The sequence below is a fragment of the Triturus cristatus genome, chromosome 12 (assembly GCF_964204655.1).
Source record: "Triturus cristatus chromosome 12, aTriCri1.1, whole genome shotgun sequence".
Classification (NCBI taxonomy): domain Eukaryota; kingdom Metazoa; phylum Chordata; class Amphibia; order Caudata; family Salamandridae; genus Triturus; species Triturus cristatus.
In genome coordinates this window covers 608,450,933-608,478,477 of record NC_140595.1, presented here as the reverse complement: position 1 = coordinate 608,478,477, position 27,545 = coordinate 608,450,933, and the positions used below count along the sequence as shown (strand labels likewise).

Below are 27,545 nucleotides of genomic sequence, written 5' to 3'. Positions count from 1 at the left end.
GTGTACATATGCCCTCGGTACCTTAGTACCATATACCAGGCTGGGGTCCTGATTAGCAGGATCCCAGCCAGACAAGTGAAAGAAAACATACTGACACCAGCAAAAAGTGGGGGTAACAATGAAAGCAGATGCTACTTTCCTACAGCGGTGATTGCAGCTCCTCTTTGGAGATCAAGGGTACCGCTCTTCCCCTATCTCAGTTACTGACTGTTTAAGGTGGGCTCGCCCGAGGCGGTGGTCCCCCACGTCCAGACTACGGAGAATCTCTGGCACTTGCTGGGGTTCACTATCAACTTGCCAAATTCACAGCTGATCCCTTCTCAAATGCTCCTTTTCATCAGAGCTGTTCTGGACAAAGTACAGTTTCAGGCTTATCCTCCCAAACTGTGAGCCCAGGATATTCAGACTATGATACCAAAGTTTTAGCCTCTATACTTGATTTCGGTGAGAATGACTTCTAGGCTGCTGGGCCCTCATGGCCTCCTGCATCCTGCTAGTGACACATGCCAGATGGCATATGCAGACTCTGCAGTGGGACCTGAAGTTCCAGTGGGGGCAGCATCAGGGTAATCTCTCCAACATGGTCCAGATCTCAGAGGGAACTTTACAGGAGTCCATTATATTCAGGCTATGATACCGCTGTTTCAGCCTCTATCCTTGATTTCAGTGACATTGACTCAGAGGCTGTTGGACCTCATTGTCTCCTGCATCCTGCTTGTGACGCATGCCCGTTGGCATATGCAGGCTCTGCAGTGGGACCTGAAGTGCCAACAGGTGTAGTATCAGGGAAATCACTCCGATATGGTCCGGATCTCGGATGGCACTGCAAAAGATCTGCTGTGTTGGCTGATGAATCGCAATTGGGTCAGAGGCAGGCCCCTCTCCTTTCCCCAACTAGATCTCACAGTTGTGACAGACAACACTTCGGCACTGGAGTGGCCATCTGGCAGAGATGGAGATAAAAGGACTCTGGTCTCCGGCAGAATCCGGACTACAAATCAACCTGCTGGAGCTCTGAACAATCTGAATGGCACTGAAAGCCGTTCTACCCTCCATCAAGGGAAGGCTAGTGCAGGTGTCCCCATGTGGTACTGCAACAAACAGGGTGGGGTGGGGTCGTGGACCATCTGTCAAGAGGCCCCGAGTCTCTGGACATGGCTGGAACATCAGAGCATTTCCCTGGTGATTCAACACCTGGCGGGCTATCTGAATGTCAGAGGAGTCAAACTCCCCCAAAGATACCTAGCGGATCACGAGTAGCATCTCCAACCAGAGGTGTTGCAAGGTGTCTTTCAGCAGTGAGGAGAGCCTTGGTTAGATCGTTTTGCCACTGCTGAGAATGTGTAATGTCAGCAGTTCTGCGCACTAGAGTTTCCAACGCAGCTCTTGCTCGGTCTCTTGCCTAGTGGAGCTCCAGTCTCCTGTACGACTTTCCACCAATACCACTCCTGCCCAGAGTTCTCATGAAGATCAGGAATGACCGGGCCCAAGTCATACATGTGGCTCCAGACTGGGCTCAGAGTCTGGTATCCTGAGCTGTTGAGCATGTCCATCGGTCCTCCGATGAGGCTGGCCCTTCGGGAGGATCTCCTATCGTAGCAGCAGAGGGAGGGTTCTCTACCCGAACCTGTCAATGCTCTGCCTTCATTTGTGGAGATTGAGCGGCGACATTTGACAGCTTTTTACTTTCTGCCCGAAGTCTGTAACGTTATTCTGGCAGCTCGCCGTCCCTCCACCAAAATGGTATACGCCAGCCGTTGGAGCATGTTTTTTGACATGGTGTACAGACAAAAAGGTTGACCTTTTATCTGCACCCCTATCCCAAGTTATTTTGTTTATTCTTACCCTGGCCCAGCAAGGATCTGCATGGGGCACGTGGAAGGGTCATTTGTCTGCTATCTCATCTTTTCCAAGGCTGCCAGATCAGCTTTCCCTTTTCAAGACCCCTATTGCGCATAGGTTCCTTAAAGGTCTTCAGCAAGTTCCCTCCACCTCCCTCCATTATGCCTCAATGGGACCTCAATTTGTTTCTTGCTTTTCTAATATGTACTCCCTATGAGCTGCTTCATAACTTCTATCTTAGGCTCCTCAGCATCAAGACAACCTTGCTGGTGGCGATTACATCTGCCCGGTGGGTCAGGGAACGGCAAGCGCTGTCATTTCAGCACCTGTACATTTCTTTCTTCCCAGACAAACTAGTCCTTCAGACTTGAGCATTCTTCCTGCCGAAGGTAGTCACCCCCCTTCCATGTAGGCCAGTCTATCACGTTGCTTACCTTTTACGCTCCGCCTCTTTCCTCCAAGGAAGAGGAGAGTATCCAATGGCTGGACCCCAAAAGAGCGCTGTTGTTCTACCTTGACCTTACTCAACTATTCTGGGTGCCTAATCAACTCTTCATGGTATTGTTGTAGCCAAAAGAGCTGCTCACAAAGCAGCCCTCAGCAGCTATCACCTGCGAATCAAGGAAGCCAAGAGAGCAGTTATCACTGCTCGCATTGATACCGTGGCCAACCACATGAAGAACTCTTCAAAATAGTGAAGGAATTCTACAACCTGACAACCACAGAAAACACCATCCACCCCTACCAAGAACTCTGCAACACCCTCTTGGACTACTTCCACAGCAAGATTGCCACCATCTATGACAACTTTGACCCCAACCCACCACTCTCAGCCTTGACAACCTTAACCAACCAACGAACACCATCCGAACGATCATCACAAGGTCTCTGCTCACCACTCAAACCACCACTGCCATTATGTCATCCATCCACTCCACGCACTCACTGACCCCTGCCCCAACCATCTCTTCAACCTCTTAACCAACCCAATCAGCACTGAACTCACTAGCGGCAAGACCTCCATCTTCACAGCAACCTTCTTGGATAGATGGAAACATGCAGAGGTCAGACCCATCCTAAAGAAACCCTCGGTTGACCCCAGTGATTAGAAAAATTTTCGACCATTCTCCCTGCACCCTTACCCAGCCAAAGTACTTGTGAAATCCATCACCCAACAACTCGAACACTTGGAACAAAACCACCTACTTGACACGTCATAATCAGGATTCCTTGCCAACCACGGCACGGAGACTGCGCGGATTGATGCAACAGATGAAATCAGAACTCTCCTCAACCGCAGAGAAACTGTGGCCCTGATCCTCCTTGACCTCTCTGCTGCGTTCAACACCATCTCTCACCACACCTTCATCGACAGACTTCACAACATTGGCATACAGCAAAACACCCTCAAGTTGATCGGCTGTTTTATTACAGGACGCACACAGAGCACTTGACTGCCTCCCTTAATTTCCGCACCCAAGGACATCATATGCAGTGTACCTCAAGGGTCATCCTTCAGCCTCACCTTGTTCAGCGTCTACATGACCACCCTTCACTGGCGCTGTCACAGCCCACGGAACCGTTCTGCCATGAAGTCATGGCTTGTATGTAGACCTTTTTCGCTTAATAGAGGTATGTTATTACTATTTATTTTTAGAAAACCTCGGTTTTGGATGGTCTGCAATTTAGATCGGGCTACTGTGGCTTTCTGTTGATATGATATTAGAGCATATATTATACCTTTCAAAGATGGCGCTCCGATTAGCGTAAATCTGTTAGTCCCTTCTTAGTGACTGCTTTACTCACAGGTGATACGGTTTAGACAATCTTGGTAGATTGATTACGGAGGGAGGAGTATAAGTAGAGACACGCATTTGGGTCAAGGCTCACTTGCTGATGGCAGGACGATCTGAGGACGCCTACGTGCTATTGAAGGACTTTGATGTTTCGAGCACTGGTGAGTTAGGAGGAAAAGGCTTGAACTGTTGTTTAAACTGGGGTAATCTGGATCTTTTTGCTCCTTTATTCCTTGTCAGTATTCCAATTTAGCGCTTACTTAACCCTTAACCTATGGCTAGTTGGATATCTAGTGTCATTTAAAGATTAAGCATTGCAATTTACCACAAAGCGAAGGTGGGCGTAGATCTATATAGAATAGTGGTAAAATTCCGGTTCCTATCTAATGTGTATTTGCTCTTAAAGAAAAGGTTGTGTTTGATATACCTCCTTATATTCGTCTTTACTATTCAAGTAATGCATAGGTATGATCTTCGGTGTCCGTTGATTTTACTATTGGTCCCGTGTTTTGGGACATAGACTCTATATATGGGTTATTAAGACTAATTGACTTTTATCCTTTTGGTTGTCTTTTTGTATCTCTTTTGTCATAGGGACACCATAAAGAATTACAACAGCGTGTCTCTGTATTTTTGGGATTCTACCTATATCTGGTTTTGGATGGAAAAGAAATACCCTGGTGATCTTTAAGCAATTTACTTCTTAAAGGTATTTACAATCATTCGAATCTGGTGATAGTATGCAGCAATTTGTAAATAGGAGACAGACTATGATGCAGTATATTTTAACTTCCTCACACAGATATATGGAGCACTACGGAATTATTGTTGGATGTACCCTAGCCTCACACTACACTTAGTGGGACTTGGAGTCTAACATTATTGGTATGTAAACACTATGCGGATATAATAAAAAGATTTAGACATACCTAAATAGGGAACTGGGAATGACAATTAGAAAATGCAATAATCTTGATTTAGGTTTCTTCTGCTTTAAACTTTATTAGGACATCTACAGACAAAGATAAAAAAAGAGAAAAGGAAGAAATTATACTGTGATTACGTTTTACAGCACAAACAGCAGGCTTTGTAGGTCGATATTGTTCCCCTAAACAGTAAGTATCCTTCTTTGCCTTATTGAAAGGACTACTACAAAAAACAGTATTTCTTTGTTTGGATTTATACCTTTCTGCTCAGAGTAGAGTAGAGTACTATAGGGATTATTTCCACTCACATCTTGTCCTTATAATCTCAGCCAAAGGTAACTTGCTTTGATTAGAAATAATATTTCAAATTGCACCATTATGCGTGTTGGCCCTCTCAAACTATCTCTGTTTTCTTCAGAATTCTTCCTCTTTTTCTTTCTTACTTTGATGCTCAGTTGTATAAATTGGCCCAACCGGTGTCTTTTGTTATAGCACACAGTATTGCCAATAATAATGTTTAGAGGCTAGTGACTAATTTTTCATATGTATGTAAAAATTTGTTTTTTTTAGGATACCGCAGGTTTTGAGAACTTGCGCTAAGAGAAGTAGCTGGTCCTGAAGAAGGTGGTTCTCACGTTTCCTTTTACCACCGAAACGCGTTGACCAAATCTCCCTGTAGATCCTACAAATCTATGTAGCAGCTCCCTCTTGGGGGCCATCAGGATTACCTTATCACTCATTATGTGCTAAGTGGGAAAACTACTGATATATATGTGCAAGGAATGTCTGGTATGTGTTTGTATGAATGAAGAGTTTGTATGTGCAGTGTTCTTTTCCCTGGGCTTTGTTTGGTTTTTTGTCATGAATTGGAATAACACCTTTGTATTAATGAACGGACATGAATAATGTGTAAAGTATAGTGATGATGTTATTTATGAAAAATTGATTTATTTGTTCAAAATTGATTATATTTTTATAAAGAAAAAATGAAAATATAAAAATACGATAAATAAAAATTTAAAGAATACAATTTGGTGTTTTTTGTGTGCTAGCTCATATTTAGGAAATTGTTACATAGGTCAAGAGGGAGTATTATTTGTTAGACAGCCCACGGACTCAACATAACCTCCTACACAGACACTGAACTAATCCTCTTACTCATCGAGGACCTCTCCAATGCCAAAACTAACTTCTGCAACACCATGACCAACCTAGCCAAATGGATGAGAGACACCTGCCTCAAAATTAACTCTGGCAACATGGAAGTACTGATCTTCAGGAAGAACAACTCCATATGGGACCACAGCTGGTGGGCAGCATAACTCGACCAACACTCACACCAAAAGACCACACATGCAACCAAGGGATCATCCTCGACAGCCAAGTGACCATAAAACGAAAAGTTAATGCAGTCGCCTCCTACTGCTTCCACACCCTCTGCATGTTCCACAGAATCTTCAGATGGTTCCCATCAACACCAGAAAGACTGTCAAGCAGGCCCTCGTCACCAGCCGCCTCGACTATGGCAACGCTCTCTACGCTGGAATTTCCTCCCAGCTCCTCAGAAGACTCCAGACCATACAGAACACTCCAGCCAGGCTGATCCTGGACCTCCCCAAACGGACCCACATCACCCCCCACCTCAGAAACCTCCACTGACTCCCCATCCAGAAGAGATGCCAATACACGATCCTCACGCATGCCTACTAAGCTCTACATGATTAAGGATCCTCCTACATCAACCATGAACTCAACTTCAATCTGCCTGCAAGTCACATGCACTCATTCTCTCACCCTCATACCCCCCCACATCAGTCAAAGCTGCTGCGGGGTCGCTCCTTCTCCTACGTAGCTGCCAAGACCTGGAATGACCTGCCCCTCCACCTCAGAACAGCACCCTCCCTGGTGGACTTTAGAAAGAAACTCAAGGCCTGGCTTTTTGATGGCGACATGGCACCCTCAGTACCCAGATACCCCTAAGGATGACAGTGCTGCGCTATACAATTGCTGACTGATTGAGTGAAGAAAGGAAAGGTTGTGAAGAAACGAACCCTCTCCCGATGGATTGTGTTCTGCATTAAGATCTGCTACGCATTGGCCAAGAAGCAACCCCCAGAGAACTTGCGTGCTCATTCCACCAAAGGAAAGACTGTGACCCTTGCGTTAGCACGCAGAGTTCCAGTCTTGGACATCTGTCAGGCTGCTACGTCAGTTTGTTGCACACGTTCACCAAGCACTACTGCGTGGAGAGTCAGGTCTGTCGGGATGGGCACATTGCTCGCTTGGTCCAGCAGGACATCAGGTTCACAGACCCTCCTCCGAGGAGTTATTGCTTGGGTATCTATTCTAAGGAAAGGAATCTGCGGCTAGAAGTCTCTATCCAAATAAGTTGCTTACCTTTGGTATCTCCTTATCTGGTACAGACTATCTAGCCACAGATTCCTTACCGACCCACCCATCCTTCCAACTCTGCAGACAGATTTCTAGATACAGGGCTATTCCCTTTTCAGGGCTCTCGTTCTATACACCAGTGGTCAGTGTTCTTAGTGGTTCCACCCTCCTAGCGTGGAAGGTAGCGAAAAGAAAGTCAGCATGCTGGGGTGGTGCCTATATATGCACTGCGCATGTCACTTCCAGTGCAGACGGTGCTACACGGAAACCGAATGACACCAACTACCAGCGCCCAGGGGTATTGCTCGTGAAAAATGTTCTAGATCCAGACTGATGCCCAGGGATAATTCTAAGGGAAGGAATCTGCGGCGAGATAGTTTTTACTAGATTCGGCATTACTAAAGATAACTAACTTGTTCCTCATCATGCAAGATTGATTCCTAAAGACTAAACAACACCCTCCTAAGAGACGTAGTAGTGTGGCATGAGAACAACCACCATGAGAGAATACCTACAATTTAATCACATGGGGAAGTGAGCCCCCAAGATGGTATGGGACACCTTAAAGATGGTGGTCCGAGGCGCCTTCCTCAAAGAAGCTAGCCACTGTAAGTGGATAAGATAGATGGAATTGCTCCAGCTCAGCTAAGGCCTTCTCTGGGTTGAATGATACCCCAAAACTCTCCCTCCAAGAAACTGTGGTGGAAACTCACAACAGTCCGCAGATAAATTTGCACCCTGGAATACGATAAAGGTAATCATATCTTGGCCCGCTTGGGAACCCGGTATTACGAGGGCGGCAATAAAGCTGGCTCACTGCTTATGAGGAGAAAACCAAGGCATTCCATGAATTGTCTAGCACCCTCTATGCGGCAGATAGCCTGGATACAGAGGCTCAAAGTATTTACCTACGATCACACTCTCTCTCCAACTGGCTTCTCTCAGTTGGAAAGGGAAACCGTAGAGTCGCCATCACAAAGACGAAGGTGTTGGTGGCTATCAAACACTTGAAGAGGGAGAAACCCATGGGCCCAATGGCTTCACGTCCGTGTTCTATAAACATTGTGCACCTCTGATAGCCTGTGTGCTAGTTAAGGTAATATTAAGCTGTTCCTAATCTGCTGCCTGACAACAGTTATGGCTGAAGCGACGATGACTCTCATATCTAAACTGAACAAAGATTCAACTCTGTGCCAGCCCTACAACCCTATTTCCCCTCTAAACATGGAAGCTAAAACAATAGCCAAAATTCTTGCGCCCCGCCTTGAAGTGCACCTTACCAACTCAATACATGCTGATAAGATAGGATAGGAGATGTCCAGTCCCAATCTACTAATTACAGCACCAAAACGCACTCTCCACGTCATAGACCTAGTGTCATAGGGAAGAAATCTTGCTTTCCCATGACGCGGAGAAGACCTTTGACCAGGTCGGCTGGTCTATGTTGAAGGCCACCCTGCATAGGATAGGCTTTGGGGCCTGCATTTGAGGGTGAATTGAGGTGGTATACGCCTCCCCCTGGGCCAAAGTCAATGTCAACAGCTTCAAATCGTAGGGAATCTGGATCCAAAGGGGCATCCAACATGGTTGTCCCCTGTCCCGTCTCCCCTGTGCTGTTCACACTGTACTTGGAGCCTCTCCTCCAGAAGATCCAAAAACAAGAGGAGATTGGGGGATACCCTTTCACCAGGATAACTTTAAGGTCTAAGCTTTTGCGACAGTGTCCTTTTATCAGTGCTGGACCTGGTTCACTATCCCAGCATCTAACACCCTTCCTGAAGGAATATAGAGCATTAGAGGGACTCAGGACCAACTTGGGGAAAATCAGTGGGCTTGGTGGTTTTTGGGGGAAAAGATACTTCTCCACAAGCTTCAATTAATGACTCCCTTCTGATGGACAACTGACTCCCTACCATACTTGGGGGGAGCCTAACCCCAGATTTGTACACTTGCGCCAGAAGCAACTTTAAACAATTGGCATAGTCCCTCAAGTAAGCAACCTCATCTTGATGCCTGCATGCTCTCTCATGGGTGGGAAGAATAAAATCCTTCAAAATGATCACCTCCCTAAGATTCTGTACATGTTCTAGACTCTTCTGCTCCCCCCCTAAAAGGCTGAATTGGCACAGTTGTAAATCCTTGCATCTGGGCCAAGATACGAAACGGACTCGGATACCAGACCAGCACCCAAAACACGAAAGGCTTGGGAGCAGTGGCGGTTGGTGATATGCAAAAATAGTGGGGCACTATACATAAAAATACATACATAAAAATAAACATTTAACAAAGAAAAATAAAAGTTTCACATACCTTTGCCAACAGAACGTCCTGGATGTTCTCCAGTCTCTGGCTCTAGACTCTTCCAAAGCGTGAGGTGACGCCCCACAGCCAACTACCTTATCCAATCCAGACACTGCTCTCATGCTGTTAACATTGTTAAGCAGCATGAGTGAAGCGTCTAGATTGGCTGGAGCAGGCTGCTTCAGAACTCCAAAAGGCACTGTAGGCCTGTGCCTGCTCTCCAACACAGCTGCCTAAGACAGCTAGGTTGGAGAGGTTTGAATTTCGCTTACCGGGCTGGCTGTAGCAAGATAACTGGTCAAACTGACATGCACACTTCAAACTGAAGTGGCCACTCCTCATTCCTCCCAATCAATCGCACTGGCCCCGCCCCACACCCCATTCAGCAAGAATAATAAATAGTACTAAAATCATTTTATTTTTCACGCTTTCTGCAGCAGTTGTGGGGGGGGGGATGCAACGCTCCTTCACTCCTAAGGAGGAACCGCCACTGCTAGGGAGCCCAAATATTCGCCTCTACCACCTGGCACTCAGGTATGATACGTAGTAGAATGTCTTCAGGGATAAACAATGGTGCACCATAGACCAGAATATGACAGCCAGGCCACTTGCTGACGTCCTATAGCTCAGCAAAAATCAAAGGTGCTATTGGGAGTCGGATATGGATTGGTGCATGCAGGTGGAGAGGGTGGTTTACAAAAGTAGGGGTTGCCCACAAAGTGATCTAAAATCTGGGACCCCTAGAATGAAAGCAGGGGTCTGTTGTGGAGTCCTGTTGTCCTCCCTTCCGGTAGACGACGAAGATATTTAACTGCCCTAAATATGGAACAATGTTACTAGCCTTTTGTAAGATTACCCAACGCCTATACATGTATCTGAACTATAGATTATGATTGATGGAAGTCTTGATCAATGCAATGTACCGCACCTTTTTGTTGTCTTTGTTTATTCCTTTGTTTTATCAGGGGGAATATAGTACTTTTTAAGATCATACACAGATGGCACTACACCCGAGCACAACTCCACATAATGGACGATAGCAGACCCAGGGAATGCTGGAGAGGGTGCGGAGAACGGGTCTTGCCCACGTTTGGATCAATTCTGGAATAATGTCCCGGCAGCAATAGCGGACATTTTGGGGGGAGTCTCTTGTTAGTGACCATGCATCAATCCAACTTGGGCTACCTCAAAAGGATACATATCCCCTTCCCCCCAAAGGTAAAATAATCTCTCACCTTCTCCTAGCAGACTATACTGAGCCTAGAGGGTTAAGACATCATCCCAAATACCACAATGTGGCTGCACAAGATTTGCAACTGCTAGCCTATGAAAAGATTGCACACGACCTACAAGACACATCGGATACATTCACTAGAATTTGGTACCAAATACAGGTGTATCTCAGCATGGACAATCAAAGCCTTACATGCTCCCATAGGCTTCGAACATTGGGTTTGATGTCTCGTAGCAGATTGCTGACTGAAGAGGATAGATTATCACTGTGAAGTTATTAGGCCGTCATTTTATCTTACTCTCATATCTGCTATGGTGGTGTCCAGGTGGGTGAAAGTTGGGGGTGGAGGTGTTGAATGGGTTCTACATTGGCGATACTTCCTGTTAGAATATAAAACGATTAGAATATAAAACGATTGAAACCAAAAATCCTAATACTGAATCTTGTGAACGGGACGAGCTAGAAAAAGAAACAATTATTTCTAATAGTCATTATAATCCAATTCAATGGTGAAGTCAGAGTTTTCATAAATATTAAGCAAAAATAACTTTTAGAAAGTTGCCTTTTCCCCTGCCTGAAGTTCCTGGTAGCTAAATTTGCATTTGCTCTCCCTCTTCTGACAGAAAGTAATTAGCATTTGAATAGGTGTGGAAAAATGTATGAAATGCTTCCCAGGAGCAAACTATAGGCTGACTTTAATGGGTAGAAATGACTCCTCTGAACCTGACAAAATATGCATGGTGGGGCTATGACCAACAATGTTGTCATTACAGTGTCAAATTCTTCTTGAATATCAAATCCTGCTTGACAGGTCTGCTGGGCTTACATATAACATTTTGGGGCACACTTGAAAGGGAACAGGATGCCAAACAGTTCCTGTGTTTCCACTGTCTGTTTGCTTTTGTTCTAGCAGACCACTGTCTCTGGGTTTGCTGTGGATTCATTGAGTACCCCAAAGTGGATTTTAGTGTTAGATGTAGAAGGACAGTAGTATTACACCTCCCCCACCCAGTCCCCAGAGTCCAAGTTTAGTGCGGCTGAAGACTTTTGCCATCTTGAAAATGCACAATGTACGAAGGATTGGCCACTGAAACATTTACCTCATTACTTAGGACGTGCCCAAGAGTCATTCCCTCCCACTACCAATCATTCTTCCCTTATACCAGGCATAAGTGTGGGACCTCCAGGCTACCCCTTCAGAACACTCCTGGACCTGCGCAAGATCAAAAGAAGACTAACATGCTGCCTACGACCTTGGAAGAGCTCTGAGAGACTGGACCTGTTCCCTATTGTACCAAGGACAAAGAAGTGAACTCCAAGTCCGACCTCTTGTTAAAGCTACAGTTATAGAACAAACTAAAAGAAGCCATTTTCTTGCAACTGACCAGCTTACCTGTGGCAATTAGGTTTGGGCTGGACCCTGATGTTTGGCCTCTGCCTGACCACCCGTGAGTCTTTCAGTGCCTCCCTTGAAGTCCTAGTGTGCTTTAGAAGTACACCCCCCCCAAATAGTAATCCAATTTCTTACAATAAGCTTTCTGACTATGCTTCAAATCTGAGTCTTGAGGCTCTGAAGTCTGGCACCTTTGTCAACTATACTACTATTACTATATTAGCCCAATAAAAAGTATACCCATGCCCACAGAACCCACTCTTTATGAAGCAGAGCGCCAACAACTTTGCATTAAGTTGATTTACATAAGAATGTCCTTTGATGGAATAGTGGACATATTTTTACTTGTGAGGTGGCATAGCCAGTGTGCTCCTCATACAAGCAAAAATAACCCTTCCCTTCCCATTGTCTTAGTAATGAAAGACAGTCAAAATAGAAGTCTACAGGGTCCCTCATAGCCCCGTGCCCCTGATCCTGCTGCACAATTAATAGCCACTTCCCTTTGTATGTGAAATTTATGCACCTCCGGGACAGAGGTGGACTATTTAATGGCATAATTTTGAGAATTTTTACCCAACCAGTGCCTCGGAAAAGTCAATAGGGTGCTGGGTGAAGTCCTGCTGACCCTGACCCAACCCTGACAACCTTCTGGAGAGGCACCAGTCTATTTAGGATTGTGCATTTCTTTTTTAAATATTTCTTTATGGTCGTTTTAGGCATAATAAACATTTCAGCAAACGCATGCATATCACTTAGTGCCATATTTGATAAGTTCATCATTTGCTGCCGCAGCACTTTTTGCCCTAAGTGGACCCCTTGCTCGCTGTGCCACTGGATTCAAGCTATCCTGGCTGATAAGGGGTAATATACCCCAAAATCGGTCCCAGGATGCTTGCTTCCGGGTCCAGGGAGCACCTGGCTTGACAGTTCGGGCTGGACTGTTCGCATGAGAAGCAGTGTCAAGACTGATTTGCATATGGCTTGGTCCAAACTGGGGTGGCATAGTGAGCAAAAGTATGATGGATTCAACTCAGACTTCTTGACTGGGGGAGAATGTTTGATTTAACCAGTATTTTGTCCATCATTTGTTGCAGCAGCACATATTTACAATCTTAGCACACATCAACCATATCACATAACCTTATAAACAACAAGCAAGCACCTAGTTACAAACACCTGACGGCACCTACAATAATCATTTGTTGGTAGGGCATATCCATAGATGACATTTGTAGTAACCATCAGCAGGACCGGGTCCAGGAAAAGGGTTTTCCCAGGCTCACAATTTGATGTTTGTCTCTGCTGAGGCAATGGCCCACACCCTAGGAATCATTCTCCATCCGGAGCGTAGAGTCCATTATTGTACTCATGTTCACTGTGGTTTTGTGTTGCTTTTGATGTATTTGACTATGCATGTTTCTCACACCACCCCGATTGCCCCCTCCACAAGCCAGTCTGTGAGCCAATGTGAGAATTTAATATTCGTTCAATGCTCGCTCCCAATTACACTCAACAGTTCTGGAAGTACCTTAAAGCCCTGAGCTATGGGGCCTGCAAAAGAGGAAACTCGGTCCCAGCCGAGAAATGGATCGCACATGTGAAATCACTCTACACCAACGACAAGGATAACACCAGCCTAAACAAACTTGATCCTAGGAGGGAGCCCGTAGAAACGAAAGTTGAGGCGATTGCGTCCTCAGCAGAACACGTAGGTCCAAGCAAGGCAGCAGTATGCAACGTCCTAAAGAGGATCAGCAAAGATGGTGCCCCGGGCCCAAATGCCGTCCATGATCCCTATTTAGAGAGGACACGCAGTTTAGGGCCCTAACACTTACACCGCTGTACGCAGAATGTAGGGTCCTAAAAGACATCCCAGAGTCATAGAGGGGCTCTTTCCTGCAACCCATATTCACGAAGGGGGCACAAACTCCGGTCCCAAAAATTCCCGCATGATAGCCCTATTGGATATTGAGGGTAAAGCATATGCCAGCATACTTCTGCAGGAATTAGTCCACAGGGTGCGTGCTGGCCCCACTAGTAATCAATCTATATACTGCTGATTGGGGCCCGGCCTTAGGTGGAGCCTCTTTAGTTACACCAAGAATCAGGAACAAACAAATTAATCTGATGCAATATGCTGACAACCTAGTCCTGCTAGATCACACTAAAGTTGGACTACAAAAAACCCTCAATGCTCTAGCCAAGTACAACTCCCAGAACGAGCTGGTTGCTAACGCAAGCAAATCTAAGATCATAATTTCTGGTAGCTAGCCAAAGAAAAGTTCACTAAATGGTGGCTGGGGTTACTGAGACTGGAATGTGTACAACATTACAACTATCTGGGTGAATGACTGTGCAAATCGAGAAGACCCACGCTGCACCTACAAAAAATGAGGTAGACAGGCAAGATGGTAACATATGCTCTCTGCAAGTTAAACACCACTCTTGATAACCCAACGACGTCGGCTATACGCAGGGTGACACAGGCCAAATTGCTCCCTTCGGTCAACTATGCGCAGCGGGCATTCCCCGGTATGTTAGCATCTGATTTGAAAAAATACTATGTACAACCTACAAGGAATTATTCCATCTTCCCTCCTGTACAAGGAACATCCTGATCCGGCTAGAAGTTGACCGAATCCAACAAAAATTAGAAGGGTTGGAAGCTTTGGCAAAGTACTATTTTCTGGCAACAGCCACCCCGATAACACCATGAAGGCTTTCCTAAAAATGATCTTCATCAGAATTAACCCACCCTTGGTCGTAAAACCTCACAGCAGCTAAGGAATGTCTGCAACTGACCATGGAGAACTGGGACCCAAATATGATTGATTACACAAACATCAAATACACAATAAAAAAAGAAATTACGCCTTTGGACACGTGAACTAGACATGGAAGCTCTCAAGGCAAAGGATATGCATGAAACTGTGACATTGCCTCAAACAACTCAAAGTACAAAGCCTCATTTTAATGAGGCTATGGAGAAATGGTTTCCAAAAGTTGGCCCCTCGCCCCATAAGAGAACTGTACCCATCCTGGAAGTCCCTTGAATCCACCATAAGGTGAAGATTGTGCAAATATAGAAGGGAATTATTGGGCCACATTACTACTATACTGTCCGGCATTGCGACAGGACCGTCGAACACTCCTCGGGTCAATTTTACTCCACCAGGGCACCCATATAGCCAACGATGCTGTCCGCTCACTATACACCCTGGACACTGTGGCAGATATGGCTAAGTTCGGAAACTTTGTACTGCATACTCGCTCCCTTCTTAAAGGAAACAATGGCCAAAGTGGAGAGTGGCCAATTGTCTGACAAATTGCATCCTTTAGAAGGTCCTACTATCTGTTCGATGCTTTAAAGCTAGCTAACTTGCACTTAAAAAATAAAAAAAATGTACACACACAAAAATGGCCGACTGCACTCTAAATGATGACCTCGTCAGAAAGTACAAGCCTATGCAGAAGTTTGACAGGTCTAAAGAATAATTGAACTGATGCAAATATCTCTTGCTGACCCTCAGCATATTAACAGATGAGCTTTCTTTCCCTTGCCTAGGAGTAAAAGTGTGCGGCAAGAACCGGGCCTACAATGGGTGCATGACACCCTACAATTTACTAACGGTTGCACAGACATGTCTAATAGCGGACTATAATTGCCTTTTATGACCTTCAATTGGCACTCACACTTAATCGTAGACTTGAGGTGCCAGATGTACGACTATTTTTAGCGGTCGCAAATCGGCCCGTTTGCAACCTCTAAAAAGATGTGTGGTATGTACAAACCCTATTTCGCGAGTCGGTCACCTATTAGTGACTCGCAAAATAGGGTATGCGAGTCACTATTAGGAAGGGGCATGCCAAGGGCATCCCTTCCTAATAGCGAGTCGCAGTGGTATGAACGATTGTTTTGCGTACGCAAATGCGGTCGCTAAACAATCACAGTTACCACCTACTTCAAGTAGGTGGTTAGCCTGTTGCAAATGGAACCCCTTCCCCTTTGTGTTGAGCAGCATAAATATTTTTTAAGAGCAGGCAGTGGTCTCACGGACCACTGCCTACTCTTGAAAAATTAAACATAAAAGTTTAATTTTCCTTTTTTTCAATGCAGCCCGTTTTCCTTTAAGGTCACCATCCCTGTGAGTGCTGGCCATTCCCAATGGGTCACAAATTGCGACCTGCGTCATGAATATTGATGAGGCAGGTCATTTGCAACCTCGTTGGGAATTGCAAAAAGTGTCTCAGACAATGTTGAACATTCCATTTTGCAAGTCGCAATTTGTGCCTTGCAAAATGGAATGGTCATACATCTGGCCCCTACTGTACATTTACAGCTTTCTATAGTTGTCTTGTTGTAAGTTTGGCAAAAAGGAAAAAAAAGGGCTTCGCTCAACATCAAACTGTTTGGACAAGTGTTAAAATTGTTGCACATTTTGAAATTTGTTGTTTATGATTTTATGAAGTACTCTGCGAATTAAGATCGCATTGTGATTTTAATTTGATTGTATGATATATTATTATTTTTTTAATTATTTTAAGTAATCGGGCAATACAATTATTCATTCATTCATTTTTGGCAATGCCCATTCATGAATATCTTTTAGCCATTGTCCGATATCCAATGCATAAGCAGTTTTCCATGACATTGCAATACCGCACTTAAACAGTATAAGTGCTACATCTCTAAACTTACACAGGTATTTGGTATTTTTTTGGGGGAGTGGCTGTTTTCATCAAGTAGTTGTGCAACAGACAAATACTGAATCACAAAACCATAGCAGTGCCATATAAGAGGGGCATAGCAAAACAGTAATTTGGTATTTGGAGGCCAGTCGTGGGTGACCACATTTGTCCTGTAAATTCAGAGACATTAGCAATCACCTCACACCATGCTTGTTGTGCCACCAGGCAATCCCACACTATCTGATAGAAACCACTGTTCACTTGCCGGCACTGAGGACAGGAAAAGGATGCATTATGAAACATCTGGCGTATGTGTCTCTTGCCAAGTAACTGGTGAAGATAATTACATTGAGTGTACTTAAATCTAGCGTTTCTGGACACTCACTGAACGAATTCTAGGGCAGTCCCCCATTGTTTGTTGGATACATCTTTCCCCAAATCTCTCGCCAACTTACTTCTGACCTCCAGGCCCTGGGCATTACAGTGTTTGACTAATGGACAAGTTACTTAGCTTCGGTAACGCCTCATCTGGTCGAGACATTATCTAGCCGCAGATTTCTTACCTTAGAATATCCCAAGCGTCAGGCTGGATCCGGAAGACTTTTGCTCGAGCAATACCCTTGTGCGCAAGTAGGTGGCATCGTTCGGCTCCACGTGATGTCGTCTGCACCGGAAGTGACATCCGCATCACCTATATACGTGCCACCTTGGCACACTGATGTCAGTTACTTTTCATGACTTTCCACGGCAGGAAAGCAGAGCCATGAAGTGCACTGACAGTGGTGAATTTAGAACAACTAGGGCCGTGAAAGGGATAAACCCTGACCCTAAAAACCTGACTGCAGCGTGGGGAGAATGGGTGGCTCGGTAAGGAATCTGCGGCTAGATCATGTCTCTACCAGATAAGGCGTTATGAAAGGTAAGTAATTTGCCCATCCATTATAGACATCTAGCTGCAAATTCCTTACCTAGGAATAGATACCCATGCAATACAATCCCCGGAGGAGGGACTGCAGTCAAGTTTAGACCTGGAAGTCCTGCAGGAAAGAAGGGCCAAAGAGGCTACCCCTGCGGACTTGACTGCCCAGGCAGTAGTGCTTAGTGAACGTGTGCTTTGATGACCACGTTGCTGCCTGACAAATGTCAAGAACTGGAACACCATGGTGCAATGCTGTGGGTGCAGCCTTAGCTATGGTGGAATGAGATTTTAAGTCTTCATGGGGCTGTTTCTTGGCCAGAGTGTAGCAAATTTTGGTGCAGAGTGTAGGAAAGTAGGATCTTTGACATGGTTACCCCCACTTTTTCCCGGTGTTAGTGTGTTTAGACTGTAGTACACTGGGATCCTACTAACCAGGACCCCAGTGTCAGTGCCCTCTTTCCAAAATGTACTTTGTAAGTACTTTGTACACCCCACAATTGGCATACTGGTGTACCCCTGTAAGATCTAGTAGATGGTACTAAGGTACCCAGGGCATTGGTACACCAGGGGTCTATAGGACTGCCATTGCACAGCTAAGGTTTACTTTCTATCCCGGTCACTGCAGTTAAACCCTACAGGTCATCCCTAAGTTAGGCCCTTCAGCCCAAGGGCAGGTTGCATGGCCCTAGTTGTGAGGGTGCCCTTGCTGGGTTACTTAAGGGCTCGCCTGATGGCAGGACCCTAGATTCGTCTGGAACAAGAATCCTCTACAAATCCCTCTGCAAGATTCTGCCCAAAGAATCTGCTGCTGCTGGAATTCGCCGGGACCCAAGACAAGTCTGCTTCTGGTAGGAGGACTCCTAATGCAACGTTTTTACCGGTCTGCAAAGACTCTGCAACCTCCGTGGCCTGCCAGAGGACTCTGTGTGCATCAAGGACAGCAAGAAGGAATCTCCCTTGGAGTGAAGGAGTCCTCCCCTACAGCCGCAGGTACCTCAATGACTATGACTGGTCTGTGGATCTGGAATTTCAAAGGCTCTGCAACACAGGTGGTGGTTTTGTAGCTCTCCCGAGGTCTGACCTGTCTTCTGTACAATTTGAAAGACTGCAGTCCCTCGTGGAGATGCTGGAATTGATCCCCTGTGCATCACGTCTGTTTGCCATTACCGAGGCTTGTTGGCTCTCTTCAAGCTCCAAGAAGCCCCAGCCTCAAGCATCGCTCAGCTTCCAAAGCGACGTCCTCACTGCATCTCCTGCAATTTGGGCCTCCATCTTCGTTGTGCTGCTGAGGCCTACCTGCGACTCCATGGGCCTGCTGCCAAAGGGTCCCTCCGGGGTCGTCATTGATTCCTACTGGCTCTCCTGCTTGCTGAGGGCCGGCCCTAACTTACCTGTGGTGGGTGAGCTCCTTGGACCTTCCCGGTCCCCAGTTCTGCATTTTCTCCTGCAACATGTCTTTTGCCATGGCTTGTTGGCGGCCCTGCTGGCCACTGACCCTCCTTCTCCTTGAACAGTGTGGCACAGCTCATGGACAGCTCCTGAGATCCTACAGCATCTCCTTGACTCCATAGCTGCAACTTCAAGGCCTCCGTCTTACAATGAAGTACCCCTGAGAAGGGTTGGCATTGTGCTCCTGCACCTCCTGGACAACTTTGGGTGGCTTGGACTCTGTCTCCTCTCTCCTCAGGTACTCCTGGTCTGGAATCCACGCTTGGGTTCCACAGACCTGGTCCACAGGTCACTGTAGCAGCTGGACATCTGAAGTGCTGCACTGACTTCAACAGGCGGTTCCAATACTACTTCACATCTATGCACCCAGGCTCCCTGGTGTAGGTATCCTGCTTCTCTGGGTATCCACAGGTTGGGGTGCTGTCCAACCTCTCTTGTCCCAACGGGTTTCCTCGAGGTCCTCTGAGAAGGTTCCTCAATCCTACAAATCCTAACCGCGACTCCTCCATGTTATCCTATAGACACTGTCCGGGGGTATCACCTCTGTATAAGGGCATCTATGGAGTCCTAGCAACTTAACTTTGATGGTTCCAGGCTTCCCCTGTCCTACAGATCCTTGGGTGGTAGCCTCGATTAGGTACCCTTTTCGCATTCAATGTTTTAAGTATATGGTTTGGCGCCCCATAGTGGCCCATTTCGTTTATGTGCTTACTTTCCTGTTTTTATGGTATATTTGTTGTGTAATCATAGCTCCGGATATGCGACATACAAACTAGATTAGTGTTTGGTGTTGTAATAAATAATACTTTCATTTGCTAACACTGGTGTGGTTCTTTCCTGTGTAAAACCCTCACAGACTGACTATTGTGATAATTGCATCCGCTTTACACCCTCCTGAATAAGCCTTACCTGCTCTCCACAGCTACCCCTTGAGAGCTCTGGTTATCAGGGACCACTTTCACTATCACTAAAGGTTGCCTGGACTCAGTGCAGGGTGTATTGCCAATAAGTGTACACCATACACTGAGCCAGCCTCCTACACAGAGGGCCCATCACGAGATAGTCCTCTTCTGCACTGCACGACCTTTCTTTGATTCAACATATCCCACGAAGTGTTGATTGTCCATCTGGAACTCTTTAGCACAGTCAAGGTAGAACGGCAGCGCTCTTTTTAAGTCCAGACAGTAGAGTCGCTCCTCCTCTTTAGAGGGGTTCAGAAGAGCATAGAAAGCGGGCAAGGTGGGGGGGGGGGGGGGGGGGGAAGGTCGGGGTGCTAGCAAGAAGTTCTGCTCCCACTTTTGTTACAGGGCACCAAAATATTGTCAGCTCCCAGTGACAAAACCAGCCCCCATAAGCACAAAACCAGCCCCAACCAATCCTGGCAGAAGATATCGCCACTAAAAGAGCTGTTTTGATGGAAAGCAGCCTTAGGGGCAGTTGTACAGAGTTTCGAAGGGAGCGCACATCAAGAAGGTGAGAACCAAATTAAGGTCCCACTGTGGCATGATGAATAGGGCAAGTGGGAACATATGTACAAGCCCCTTAAGAAATCTATTTACAATAGGGGATTTAAATAAGGTGGGTTGGTCTGGCTGCCTCAAGAAGGCAGGCCGGGCCGAAAGGTACCCTTTGAGAGTGCCCAGAGCAGAGCCCTGCTGGGCAAAGGTCAAAATAAAGAGAGGGACTTGAGAGAGGGAAGCAAAAAGAGGATCACTAGACCATTCTGTACAATATTTTACAAATTCCTGCCACCGGCAGGCTACACTGTCTTGGTAGAGGGATGCCTGGCTTTTAAAATCACATCAGAGACTTCAGGAAGAAGAGAGCGATTGCTATCAACTGCAGCCGCTCAATCTCCATGCAGGAAAGCATAGAGTTTACAGGTTTGTGTGGAGGACCCTCCCCCGCTGCTACCACAGAAGATCCTCACGAAGGTGCAGCCTGATTGGAGGATCGATTCTCAGTTGGAGAAACTCGGGATACCAGACTCTCCATGCCCAGTCTGGAGCCACAAGAATGATTTTGGGCCCGGTCGCTACTGATCTTCTTGAGGCCTCTAGACAGGAGTGGTATGGGCGGAAAGGGATACAGGAGGACTGGGCTCAACTCAAGATGAAAAGTGATGCTGTGCGAGATCCGCCTTGGAAACTCCAGCGTGCAAAACTGTTGACATTTGTACATTCTTGGCAGAAGCGAACAGATCTAACCAAGGCTTTCCCCACTTCTGAAAGAGACCTTGCACAACCTCCGGATTGAAAGACTCTATTCGTGATCCACTAGGCATTGACGTCTGAGATGGTCTGCCCTGTTTGTTGCAGTTCCACATGGCGGTGGTGTTGTCCTTGAACACCTGAACCAGCTTTGCCTTGATGGAAAGAAGAAAAGCTTTCAATGCCAAGCGAATCGCTTGGAGCTCCAGCAAGTCGATGTGGAGTCTAGAGTCCGCCGGAGACCAGAGTCCTCTGACCTCCACCTCTTCCAGATGGATGCCCCATCCCAAGAGTGACGCATCTGTCACTACAGTGTGATCTGGTTGGGGTAGTGTCTGCCTTTGACCCAATCGCGGTTGGTCAGCCACCATTACAGATCCTGTGCAGGTCCCACCAAGACACAGATGTGATTGTGGAGGCCAGAGTAGAGACATTTTGCTTCTCCCCCCTTCTGTATGTGTGAGAAGCAGTTCCCACCGAGATCTGGACCGTGTCGGAGAGATTTCCCTGATGCTGCACCCACTGGAACTTCAGGTCCAACTGCAGAGTCCACATATGCCATCTGGCATGTGTCACTAGCAGGACGCAGGAGGCCATGAGGGCCCAGCAGCCTCGTAGTCAGTCTCCCCAATCCTCTTCAACATCTACATGATACCACTCACAGACATTGTTAAACCCACAATATCAACATCATCTCCTATGTTGACGATACTCAGCTCAACTTCTCGCTCAACGAAGACCAATTTCCACAACTGTATGAAGAACGTCTCAGCCTGGATGAAGGAACACTTCCTGAAGCTCAACACAGACAAAACTGAAGTGCTGATCTTCTGCAGACACACGGCCTTCTGGAATGACTCCTGGTGGCCATCGGAACTCAGACCCTACCCCCACTCCGAAAGACCACGCCCGAAACCTCAGCATCATCCAGGAGAGAGAACTCTCCATGAAACGTAAAGTCAGCGCCTTCACCTCAGCCTGCTTCCACACTCTCTGCATGCTCCGCAAAGTTTTCAAGTGGCTACCTATTAGCACCCGTAAAACAGTGACGCAGGCCCTCCTCTCCAGTCTACTGGACTAGGGCAATGCACTCTATGCAAGCTCCACCAGCGAGCTCATGAACAGACTCCAGACGATCCAGAACACAGCAGCCAGACTGATCCTCACTCTTGCCCAAGAGGACCCACATCACCCAGGACCTGAAGGACCTCCACTGGCTTCCCATCCAGAAGAGATGTTAATTCAAGCTCCTGACCCACGCCTAAAAAGACCTCCACGACCAAGGACCCGCTTACATGAACCACCGCCTGAACTTCCACCACCCCATCCCCGAAACCTCCGATCTGCCCACCTCGCCCTCGCTCAGGTACCACGCATCCGCCACTGCCGCTCTGGAGGATGCTCCTTCTGCCACCTTGCCGCCAAGTCCTGGAACACCTTTCCCCTCTAACTCCGAACATCACCCTCGCTGGCCGATTTCAGAAAGGGACTCAAGACCTGGCTCTTCGACTGACACTCGCAGCACAGTGCCTGGATACCCTCTCAGATGACAAGTTGCACCATACAAATACTGATTGATTGATTTGTCTGCCTGATCTCTAAAGAGATGGGTCCCATCAGGGCATGTCAATATGGAAAACCTGGACATCCCCAGAAAAGCCAGAAGTTCAAACAGCCACTGTTGATGACATTGCTGTGCCCAGCGAGTCGGTGATATCCAGCCCACAACGAATGGCGAACTTGAGCGCATCTCTCCCGTCTCATCCCGCTTGGGAGAGAAAAGCCCGGGTCTCCTTCAGGACCTGTGACAGCACTAGCGCAACCATTTCCCACAAGGAGTGGGCGTAACGGCCCAACAGGCATGCAGTGTTCACTGACCGCAATGCAAGGCTGGCGGAAGAACACATTTTCTTGCCCCAACTATCCAGCCTCTTGAATTCCCTGTCCAGGGGTGCTGAAGGGAATGCACCCTGTGAAGTAGAGGCTTGGACCACTAAGCTCTAGGGGGTAAGAAGGTTGGTGAGGAATTTCAAGCCGTCCAGGACAAGGCGATGACGGTGATTCTCCTATTCACTGGAGCCCCTGTGCTGTGCTTGGACCAGGTTCCCAGAAGGACATCAGGCAAGGCCTTATTGAAAGGTAGTAGGGGTTCTGAGGAGGAGAAACCTGGATGCAGGACCTCTGCTAAAATGTTCGTCTTGATTTCCACAAAAGGGACCTGAAGGTCCAGGACCTAGGCTGCCCTTCTCACCACCATAGCATATGAAACTCCCTCCTCAGTAGCCATGGTAGGGGGAGAAAGCAGGCCAGAATCTGGGGAGGAATGCAGCTGACCGGCCTTACCCAATTTCTCATAACACTCCATTTCATGCTCCAGCTGGTCTTCCTCCATTCCTAGCTTTTCAAAATAAGGTAAAAGGACCGACCTAGGACACAAGGGTGCCTTCAGCGCCGGATTTGATGTAGGTAGGTGCCCAACCGGCTCCAGATCGTCAATCAATTTGGATTTATAAAGCGCAGCTTATCACCTGATAGGGTATCCAGGCTCTTGCAGGCCCCGGAGGCGTATTCGAACAGCCAGGTCTTGACGGCCTTTTGGAATTCCGGGAGTGAGGTGATGGTCAGGAGGTGCGCTGGGAGGCTGTTTCAGGTCTTTGCTGCAATGTGGGAGAAAGAGCGTCCTCTACTTCTGCTTCGGTAGATGCGGGTAGTTTGGACAAGTAAAAGGGGGATGGAATGTAGTCTTCTCGATGGTTGGTGGAAGTTCAGGTGGTGATTCATGTAGGTGGGTCCTTGGCTGTGTAGAGCCTTGTGTGCGTGAGTCAGCAGCTTGAATTGACATCTGTTCCGTACGGGAAGCCAGTGGAGTTTCCTGAAGTGGGGTGTGATGTGGGATCGTCGGGGAAGGCAGAGGATGAATCTGACTGCGGCATTCTGTATGGTCAGAAGTCTCTGTAGAAGGTGTGAGCTATTCCTACATAGAGGGCATTGCCATAGTCTCCAGTCGGCTGGTGATGAGGGCTTGTGTCACGGTGCGTCTCGTGTGTAGGAGTAGCCACCTGAAGAGCTTACGTAGCATGCGCAGTGAGGAAGCAGGCGGAGGAGATGGCATTGATCTGTAATTTCATGGTGAACTTGTTGTCAATGATGATTCTGAGGTTTCTGCCATGGTTGGAGGGAGTAGTTGCTAGGTCTGATGGCCACCAGGAGTCATTCCATATGTTGCTGTTGTTGCTAATGATCAGTACGTCCGTCTTGTCTGTGTTCAGCTGCAGGCAGTTGTTCTTCATCCAGTGTGCGACTTTTGTCATGCATCTGTGGAAGTTGGTTCTGGTGGTGCTGGGGTCTTCGGTGAGTGAGCGGATGAGTTGGATGTCATCTAGGTAGAAAATTATGTGAAGTCCGTGGGATCTGATGGTGTTGGCCAGCCGGGTCATATATGCGGTCATCTGGGATAAGAGTGGGACTGCAGTGCGGCGTCAGGAGTCTCGGCACAGGGGCTGGCACTTGTGAAGGTCGCACTGGCACAGCCAGGCCGGTCCAGATCCACCACCAGATTCTTTGGGGGTATCAGCGCTGGTGCTAGAGCCACTGGCGCAGAACTCAATGGAGCCCCCTCCGAGCCTCCAGGACCTGAAGGCACGCCAGGAGGGTCAGGTCACCCAAACATGTGGCATATGGCGTCATAGAATTCTTTAAGCTGGGCGGGGATCGCTCTGGCTCCTGGGAAGGCATTGAACCATGGAGCCAACCCAGGTGCAGGTTCCGTAGAATGAGGCTTAGAGCCTCCAGACTCCTTCATCGCGTCGGCTGACTGATGTGGAGAAGTAGAAGCACGCTCCGACTTCTTATATTTCTTATGCACCTTACCTACCTGATGACTTTAAGTGCAGTGGTCAGGACTTGGGACTCTAGGAGCGGTGCCTGGACCTTCCTCTTGACGAGGAACGAGACCTCTGAGGCGAGCGACGAGGAGCGGAACGCTGGGTCCCAAGCAGCTTTCAGAGCCATGGCTCGACAGTCGGAGCATGACTTGAGTTGTGGTCGTGCTCCAGGCACCAGAGACAAATAGTGGATCCGCCACCCACATGGCACAATGGCAGGCGCTGCACGATTTGAATCCAGAAGTCTTCTTCGACATTGAGGAAAAAACCTACACATCAAAAATCGTCAAAAAACTCAGTCAAAAAGTGACAGAGGGTAGCTCTCTTCACGGATCTGCGCTAGCTGGCACGGAAAGCCAAGAACTGACATCAGCACCCGAGGTGGTGCCTATATGGGTGACGCGGACGTCACATCTGGCGCGGACAATGATGTCACGCGGAGCCGACCGATGCCACTTACTGGTGTGGAAGGGTATTGCTTGAGCAAAAGTCTTCCGAATCCAGCCTGATGCCTGGGATATTGAAAGGTAAGGAAACTGTGGCTAGATGTCTCTATCACATGCATTATATAGTGTGGTAACTGCCTTTTTACAATGTCCCTGAGACAATAGACTTTGCAATGGTCCAGAGACCATTGGTTCTGAGTGCACCTGACCAAAGCTGTGATATAACTGACATACTAGAAAAGTATATGTAAAATATTGTCCCTGGGTGTTGGACTTGGCACTTCTGGCAGGTTCACCCCTAAACTTTTTGCGATTATCTTAGCTTTTTCCCTATCTTGTGTGAGTGGTTTTAGGCCTCTAGGCACTTTTACACTGTGTCCCAGTGGAAAGTGCGTGCGCGCTGTTACATTTAGTGAGACTGACCTGCCCTCCCTTAGGAATGCATGGGGAATGTATGTGTCCATGGTAGTTCCTGATGCGTGGGGAGTGCAGGGTCGAGTTCGGTATGTGCGAACTCGTGAGAGTGAATGCCGCGCGATGATGTGTGCGGCGTTACGGTGTCTAGTATAGAAGTGCCACTTCTAGACGCTGGCATAAATGTGAAGTGACTGTCTGGTGTGTGATTGGCTGGTGTGCCTGGCTCCAGGAGTCAGGATGGGTCTGCCCCAGTGGTGGATAGGGAAATTTACATCCAGATGGGTGGGAGGAGTACACCTGGGACTTGAATAGGGCTGGGCTTTCCCCACACAATGCTGGCTCCGCCCCCTGTGGTGCGACTGATGACCCTGGCCTGTTCTGTGAATAGGGAGAGGGGCTGAGAAAAACAAAGTGCTCAGGAACCAGTTGCATCTGGTTCGCCCCTTCCCTGCACCTAGAAACAAAGGAAACCTGTGTATAAAAAGGGGCTGTGACCCCAAGTAAAATGTTCTTCTTCTGATCCTAACTAGAGGGGGGCCTGCTGCTGCTGCTGGGCGCCAGGAGAGACCGCCACTGGGGACTGCCTCCCTGCCTGGAGGGCCCTGTGAGCTGGCCCTTGGGCCCAGCCCTTGACCCCCTGCCTCCTGAAAGACTTTGTCCTGGGCCTTGGCTTGGTTGGAGGAGCGCTGTGTTTCCCAGGGCAGAAGCGCTGCATTCCTGGACTGAAGAGCGCCTGACCGTTCGGAGGAGCGCCTTCGTTGGACCCAGCAGTGCTAAACAGTGATGGATTTCCGAGGGAATCCCGATGTAGGGATTCCCCCGCTTTGTGTCTTCCGAGCGGGAGCCCACCCCACTTACGGTGCTGCGTACTACGCAGGAGCCTACCCCGCTTATTTAATTATTTTTCTACGTGGGTGCCCACCCCGATCTACACATAGCAAAAATGCGGGTGCCCACCCCGCTGTGGTATATCTAATCGGAGGGAGCCTACCCCTCGTCCACATCCTTGTATTGCGAGTCTTTGCCAGAGATTTCATCTCCAGTAACAAGCACTGGGGAGCATACGGTCAGGGATGCCCATGCACATGTAAATATTTATTCCAGCATATTTTCACCACTGTGCCAAGCCTGTTACAAATGGCACTGCCCCGTCCAGGACAAACAGCCAGTCAATAATTGAACCTTCTCCAAGCTCCTTTCTTAAGTAAGCCCTTTCGGGGTTGGGTCCAGTGCCAAGCCAACGCATCGGGCATTGTAATTGCGCCACTGCATAGTACAATTCATAATTCGGTGCCCCAAGGCCTCCCTCAGTCAGCGACATTGATAGTTACAGTTGTGGCTCTGCCCTGGGGACCCTCGGCCTGTGCAGCTCTCAGGGGTGCATCCGACTTTTGATTCCAATAAGCAGGTAGTCCTGCATGTATTTTAGGTTTGTGCCTGTAATACATCACTGATACCTGTTCAGACTTGCATAGTGCCGCTTTTATTGGAAGTATTCACATGAATATATAATCAGTTTAATAGAGTGTACGTTAGCATTAACAAAGTCTCATAGGGGTAATCCAGTCTAAGGAATTTTGCACTTATATTGGAGTGGTGACAGAGTTTGGCAGACTGTTCAGAGTTTACATTAGATAGATTGCTATGC

At 47.5% G+C, this 27,545-nt stretch overlaps 1 protein-coding gene and 1 long non-coding RNA gene across 3 annotated transcripts in view; one reads left to right on the top strand and one right to left on the bottom strand.

Annotated features, from left to right (window-relative positions):
* DBNDD1 (dysbindin domain containing 1) overlaps nucleotides 1-27,545 on the bottom strand; it is a 249,968-nt gene that overhangs the window by 54,836 nt on the left and 167,587 nt on the right. The gene's annotated exons all lie outside the window — the stretch shown is intronic.
* LOC146776378 (uncharacterized) overlaps nucleotides 1-27,545 on the top strand; it is a 129,280-nt gene that overhangs the window by 97,009 nt on the left and 4,726 nt on the right. Inside the window, exons 3-6 of one of the 2 annotated variants that reach the window (XR_014972370.1) lie at nucleotides 4,233-4,347; nucleotides 4,441-4,523; nucleotides 4,646-4,753; nucleotides 5,135-5,482. This is a non-coding gene — a long non-coding RNA (uncharacterized LOC146776378). Of the gene's footprint in view, nucleotides 1-4,232; nucleotides 4,348-4,440; nucleotides 4,524-4,645; nucleotides 4,754-5,134; nucleotides 5,483-27,545 lie in introns of those variants that run through there. The other variant, XR_014972369.1, reaches the window with a different exon arrangement.